This window comes from Petaurus breviceps, unplaced genomic scaffold, assembly GCF_028583685.1.
Source record: "Petaurus breviceps papuanus isolate PSGF00001 unplaced genomic scaffold, PetGlider_PUasm1.0 126, whole genome shotgun sequence".
Classification (NCBI taxonomy): Eukaryota; Metazoa; Chordata; class Mammalia; order Diprotodontia; family Petauridae; genus Petaurus; species Petaurus breviceps.
In genome coordinates, this window is record NW_027185655.1 from 2346573 (window position 1) to 2353505 (window position 6933).

Sequence of the window (6933 nt, forward strand, 5' to 3'; positions counted from 1 at the left end):
TCTATTATTCCTTATGCCACTAAACCTATGCAGTATCTTTATTGCGATTTCTATTCCTTTCACTTCATTCCCCTGTCTTCATCCCAGTACTGACTACACTTTCTTCCTCTCTCAACCCCTTAGTGAACTAAGCTATCTTCTGTGATCAAATCACTTGTCCCCTTGTCCTATCACTAATCACATTTACCAGACCCTAACCGTAGATATTTCCACCATCTAATTCTTTGTTTTGCATGGAGTTGAAGTGAGCAGAAGGAAATTACAAGATTTGTTCTAAATAGGTTCATTATAAACTTAGCTTACCTAATTTCAATCAGATCCTCTCTGCATCAAAACAAATATTTTATTCCTGTTTAATAAATTCACTATCCCAATCTTGATAATAGTCATTTCAAAGTTTCTCCTTTCTTCTCATGCCTCTCATGGCATCCATTCACCACACTATCTCACTTGAAGGTTTTTACCCAAAATCCTGAGACTATTTGTCAAGAAACCCCCGATCCTTCTTCCCAATCATAAAGTGACACCAGAGGCATCCTTTATCTCTGCTCCTGAAAGCTCCTAGACTTGCATTGTTAAGTTAGTGACTTCTCCCAGTAATGGAAATGCAAATTGAAAGATCTTCCCTGCCCCTAGGCTAAAGTGCACCTGGAGCCTGGGGTGGGAGGCTTGTTTTTCAGTAGATACTTCTTGATTGGCCAGTGAGTGGGTCAGTAAGGTTGTTACATTCTCTGAGCCAGGAGAAGGCTATATAAGCCCTGATGTGTAGCTTTGTTTTGGGGCTCACTTTGAGAAATGTTCTGTGATTTGATCAGATGAAACTCTGGGAAGCTGTTGTCCAGGGCCCCCTGGCTTTGAAACCCAGATGTTGTTTGGTATGGATGTAATGGTTGGACAGTTTGGAAATCTGTCTACTTGATCTCTTTCTGTCTTGATAATTCTGTATGTATATTCTGAAGTTCTGGGTGCTGACCTCTTTCCCCTGAGCTAGGTAAACGATACATATTTGACTGATTAAAGTAAGCTTGTTAACCCATTTTGAGTTGCTTTCCTTTAACAAAGCAGATCTAAGAACCTGTGGTGGCAGCGACCCTGGGGACGCTGGGGTGCTTGCTGCTACACTCCCTTACTCCCTATCCCCTGCAGTGAATTTTCTACTGAGATAAAAGGAGTTTTGGCTATTGCAGCAGTAAAACTCTTAGATAGCACATCAAGACCAGCACAAATTCTCCCTGTTCTTCATATTTGCTAAAAGACAGATACTTGGTCCTTTGTAATTTTTTTGCAAGCAACTCCCATAGAAGCTTCTGTTAAATAGTAATATTATATCTTTGTATGTATATATATATATATAGATACACACACATATAGAATAAAAAGAGAATTTATTGGCATTGCCTCTCTTTCCATTTGTTTGTTATAACAGAAAGTTTTGCTATGAAAATATTGGTATTCATGGGACTTTCCTTAGGTTTTTTTTTTTTTTACTTCCTTCAGGGTATATATCTAGTGTTCCCATTCTCTCCCAATTCCTCCTCCCCCTATGTTTTTAAACAAATCCTTACACTATCTTCAAGTCTGGGCAAACCCAGATGATTCATCCATATTTGTTCATTTTAAGCCCTTCATTACCTACCTTTACCCTACCTTTCCAGTCTTCTTACACCTTGCTCCCAAACATATTTGGGAGTAATTGATCCAGTGACACTGACCTCCTAGATTTTCCATGAACAAGACTTTTCCATGAACATGAATCTCTTGACTCTGGGCATTTTCTCTACAGGTCAACCCCTATTCCTGGAAGGCTCTCCCTCCTCTGTTCCAAATACTTATCTCCCTTGTTTAAGTCCCAATAAAATCTCACTTCTTCCAGGAAGTTTTTCCCAATCGATCTTGATTCCAGTGCCTTCCCTCTGTTAATTAATCCCTATTAATTCTCTATGTAGCTTGCTTTGTATATTCCTGTTTTCATGTTGTTTCTGTCATGAGATTGTGAATGTAAGGGTTGTCTTTTGCTTCTTTTTATATCGCCAGTTCTTAACATACTGTAACATAACATAAATGTTTATCCATTGATTAAGTGTCCCTGACACCAAAGTATCTCTTGATAGTTGGGTTCTTTTTGCTTGATCATCCTTCTATCCTACTGTAGCAGCAACCACCCTGACATACCCATGATGGCTGCTAGCACAGGTTCTTAGATCTGCTTTACCAAGAAAGATAACTATTTAAGGGTTCAACAGTCTTTAAAAATTGCATTCATTAGTTCAGTGCAGAAATCAACACCCTGAACTTCAGAGAAAATACAAACCAAGAAAATAGAGAAAGTACAAGCAGAGAAATAAAGACCAACAGACAGGACTTCAGTCTTAGAAATTAGCACAGATCAACAAACATATCCAATTGTCAGACTAAGGCAAGACATACATAGTTACCAGAGAGAGAAGCACCAACATCTGCATTTTTCAAACCTGGGCAGGGTCTCCTTAACAGTTACCCAGAGTCTCATCTGGTCAAATTACAAGAACACTCTTCCAATGAGTGAGCCCAAAGCAAAATGCTAACCTCAGGGTCAATATACCCTTTTTAGAGTCAGAGGGCATCACAACCCTCAGTGACTCAGTGCCTAATTAGAAATTAACAAAAGGTGTGAAAGCCTTCCTACCAGCAAGCCTCCCCTAAGCCAGCTTCCCTTAATGAGCTCCACCTGAGGCCTATTAATGGGAGGGGAAAGATCTTAAATCCCATTAACATTACAGCTACTTCCTGACTTCAGATTGATGTCAAGGCTGACTTCTACTCACTTATGAAAAGATTATCTGGGCTGATCCTGATGACCAGGCAACAGACAGAATGTGACCCAGAATAACAGCCCTAGACTAGCAGGGAGAACCTTCACAAAAATGCCCACATATAAGAAGAGATTCTGTGCCTGGTAGAGACTTCATCCCACAGGAGGCCACTGGGGAGCAACTCTGCTGGGATTAGTGTGATGACATCACTAAGAAACATCAGACTCTTGTGTTGACCATTCATTTGTCTGCCCTTGTCTTGTGTGTGTATTTGGCTCCTGATTCGTGACTTATAAGTGTGTCTACTCTTTCTACTGCATTTGTGGGAAAGTTTGACCCAGGTTCATAGGGAGAAGGTTCTATTATTACTTAGCTATTTCACAAAAATGACCTGTTTTGAAATAATCATGCCCTCTGACTGACTAGTCAATATAAATACATCAGGTGGGAATGTTTTTGGTTGATACAGTTGTAAAGGGTAAGCAGATGGGGCAGAACATGTGCAAAATTGCCCTTCCAGATTCTGGCTGACCGCATTACGTTAACAAGCATTTATTAAACATCTGCTGTGTACCAGGCACCGCACTAGGGAAGCAGAGAGAAGCAAAAACAGCACTTGCTCTCGAGGGGTCGATTTATTTATTGAAGAGGGAGCTGCCATAGTCAGGTCTGTGCTTTAGAAAGGCCACTTTGACAGCTGTGTGCTAGCTCAGAGTCCAGGCACTTTGGTAATGATAGATGATAGATCCCCTGGATTCTTCTGGCCTTGTGCAGTTCTCGTTTTTGCTCAATCATTTCAGTTCAACTCTTCCTGACCCCACTTGGGGGTTTCTTGGCAAAGACACTGGAGTGGCATGCCATGTCCTTCTCCAGATCATTTACAGATGAGGAAACTGAAGCAAATGGGGGTGAAGTGACTTGTCCAGGATCACACAGCTAGGGTCTGAGGCCAGACTTGAACTCGGGAAGATAAGTCTTCCCCACCCCAGGCCTGGCGCTCTATCCACTGAACCACCCAGCTGCACTCAAATCTTGTCCAACTGAGCACTCAAGTATTCATGCTTTGAGATGATGAAACCATCCCCTTAATATGGGGGATGAGCAATGAGAAGGACAAGCAGATGACCCTCTCTATTTTGACAGGAAATTCCTAGCTATGGGGCATGTGATTACCCTTCAAACCTCTGTATGGAGAAGTGAATAAAGGTAGCTGTCATCCTTCTTCAACCCTAGTGGTGGGATGGTGGTGGTGATGACTGCTCCTACATGGCAGCAAGAACAAGGGATCTCAGGTATTTAAGCTCGAACCTGGTCCCTGGACTTGTGTTCTATTGTTTCCCTTCCTGAGCAGCTGACCAAAAAGTTATCTCCAGATGGACCTACCCAGACTTAGGGGTGACCTGGTGAATTTGAGAGATCTAGAGCTCCTAGGCCATACCATAGGCTAGCTGACAGTAGACTAAGTTTCTTCATTGACAGAAGATGACAGAAGAAGCCTGAGCTCTAACCCTCTTGGTTTGGTGAACAGAGATAGACTTGGAAGGGACAGTGCAGAGTGCAGGGAAAGTGTAAACAACATTGACTCAAAAGTCATGCAGGCTTTGTTTTATGTTCTAATGTATAATAACTAATATGATAGGATAGAACATACTATAACCTAACATTATGTATGATATGATATGATGTGATGGGACATCACAACACAATGTAACGTCATATAACATAATGTCACGTAAAGTGATATGACATGACATAACGCAACATAACGTAACAACGTAATGTAACGTAACAACGTAACGTAATGTGACGTGACATACTGTAACATGATATAATGTAATATGATATGATATGATATATGATATGGTGTGATACGGTGTGATATGATATGATACAATACAATACAATATAATGTAAATGATAACTTTCAGCATTAAGAACTCAAGTTACTAAATCTTGTTTTGTCTTTCTGGAAATGTGCTATTGTGAATGCTCTCTATTTAGTATTTCTTTTGTATAGAGGAAACAAATACCTGTCTCATTCCTGATTCATACTGTCACTGAGTATCCTTCTGCCTTCTTTTCTGGAGACCCAAGATGATCCAAAACTTAAGTTCTAAGTAAGTTGTCCCCAGGGCACCAGGAGAGTGGTGCAATGAGTTAAAGAGTGTGGGAAGAAAAGTTTATTCTTTCTCATTAAAGACTCTCCTGCCAGCTTAACCAGGTGAGACCTCGTGTGTGACTCTAGAACAGATTGATTTTTTAACAGAAAAGAGAGTGGGCAATGTTGCCCCAGTCCCCCAGGACCAGTAGCAGTTAATGTTGTTAGGTCCAAATAATACCTTAAACCTGATAAAACTTGTCTGGATGTGGTGAAGTAGTATGAGGATTCTTCCCAATATATACCAGTAATTACAAGGTGTGGCACATCAACAAAGCAATTATTTAGGTGGAGTAGCTGTCAAAATTGAAAACCAGATTTGTGTTAATTAAACCCCCAAAAGAAAGCCCATCCTCAGGTTCATTTATGTTTTCTCTGTTTGGCTCAGACCCCCTTCCGGCTCAACTCTGGGAACAGTGGTCTGTAACTCAATGGGGAATAAATGCATTTAGAGACAAAAGGAGAGCTGACTTTAGCTTGAAAATACATAAAACAGAAAATTCATGTCTATTAGGCCTAACTCCAAAGACTATAGCTATGCAAAGCCACACACTGAGGTTCCACGAAATCCAACAGTACGCCCCGATTACAGTCATGCAACTATTCTGACTGGGCACATTATCAATTCACCTTCTCCAATGTCATCTGAGTCCTTCCTGCAGCAAGGCAAGTCTGTTATTCCTGCTGAATCGACCCCCTACCTCAGTCCTCACAGAAGCTATTCCAGATCTTCTCTTTCCTCCTCAATTCCACACTCCCTCCTACCTTCCCTCCTCTCTCAGCGGAGAGACCTTTCCTCCTCAATTCCACACTCCCTCCTACCTTCCCTCCTCTCTCAGCGGAGAGACCTTTTCTTCTTACTTTATTGAAGACATCGAAGCTGTTTGACATAGCTTGCTCATCTTCCCTTCTCTTTAGCTCAAAGTCCTTTTCGGTCACTAGAGAGGCCCCCCCCCCATCCTCTCCTCCTTTGCCCCAGTCTGACAATAAGGTGACACTTCTTGTCAAGATGACTCTCTGGACCTCTGCTGGATCCTGTGCCCTCCTGTCCTCTCCTGTAGATAGCATCCTCAGTCGTCCCCACGCTTCATAGCTTTCACCCACTCCCTATCAGTTGCCTCCTTTCTGGTTGTTTTCATATGAACCCATGTTGTCTCGTCCTCAAAAAAAAACTTCCCTAGGTGCTGTTATCCCATGAAGTTATTGTCTCATACCGCCTATGTTTGGTCCTTTTTCTCAGCCAAGCCTTAAGCTGCCTGTACTTGACTCCTCTCTCTCTTCCCTCCCTCACTACCCCACTTTGTCATTTGGCTTCTGATCATCTCATCCAACTGAAAACTGGAGTCTCTGAAGTCACCAATGATCTTTTAATCACCAAATATAATGGTCTTTTCTCAGTCCTCATCCTTCTTGACCTATCTGCTGCATTCGGCACCATTGACTACCCTCTTCTCTCTGGCCTTTTGGGACACTGCTGTCTCCTGGCTCTCTGTCTGTCTCTATGACCACTCCTTTCCTGTCCCCTTGGCTGGTTTATCATCTACATCATGGCTCCTAACTGGGAGTTTTCCTTAAGGATCTATCCTAAACACTTTTCTCTTTTTGTACTCTATGTATGCATGTTCTCTGTGTCTCTGCGAGTCTCTCTTGTCCTCTCCTCAACTCTTTCTCTCTGTCTCCCCTCTGTCCTTTTCCTTTCTCTTTTCTCTTTCTCCATATATTTATTTCTCTGTCCTCTCTCCTCTCTTTTCTCTCTCCCTTTCTCTTTTCTCTTTTTTGTCTCTCCTCCCCTTTCCTACCTCTTTCTCTATTTCTCTGTCTCTCCTCTGCCTTCTCTTCTCTTTTCTTCCCCCTTTCTCTTTCCTCTCTCTTCCCCCTCTCCTTCTGTCTTGCCCACTTCTTTCTCTATTTCTGTCTCTCCTCTGTTCTCCCTCTCTTTCTCCTTCTCTCTCTCTCTCTCTCTCTCTCTCTCTCTCTCTCTCT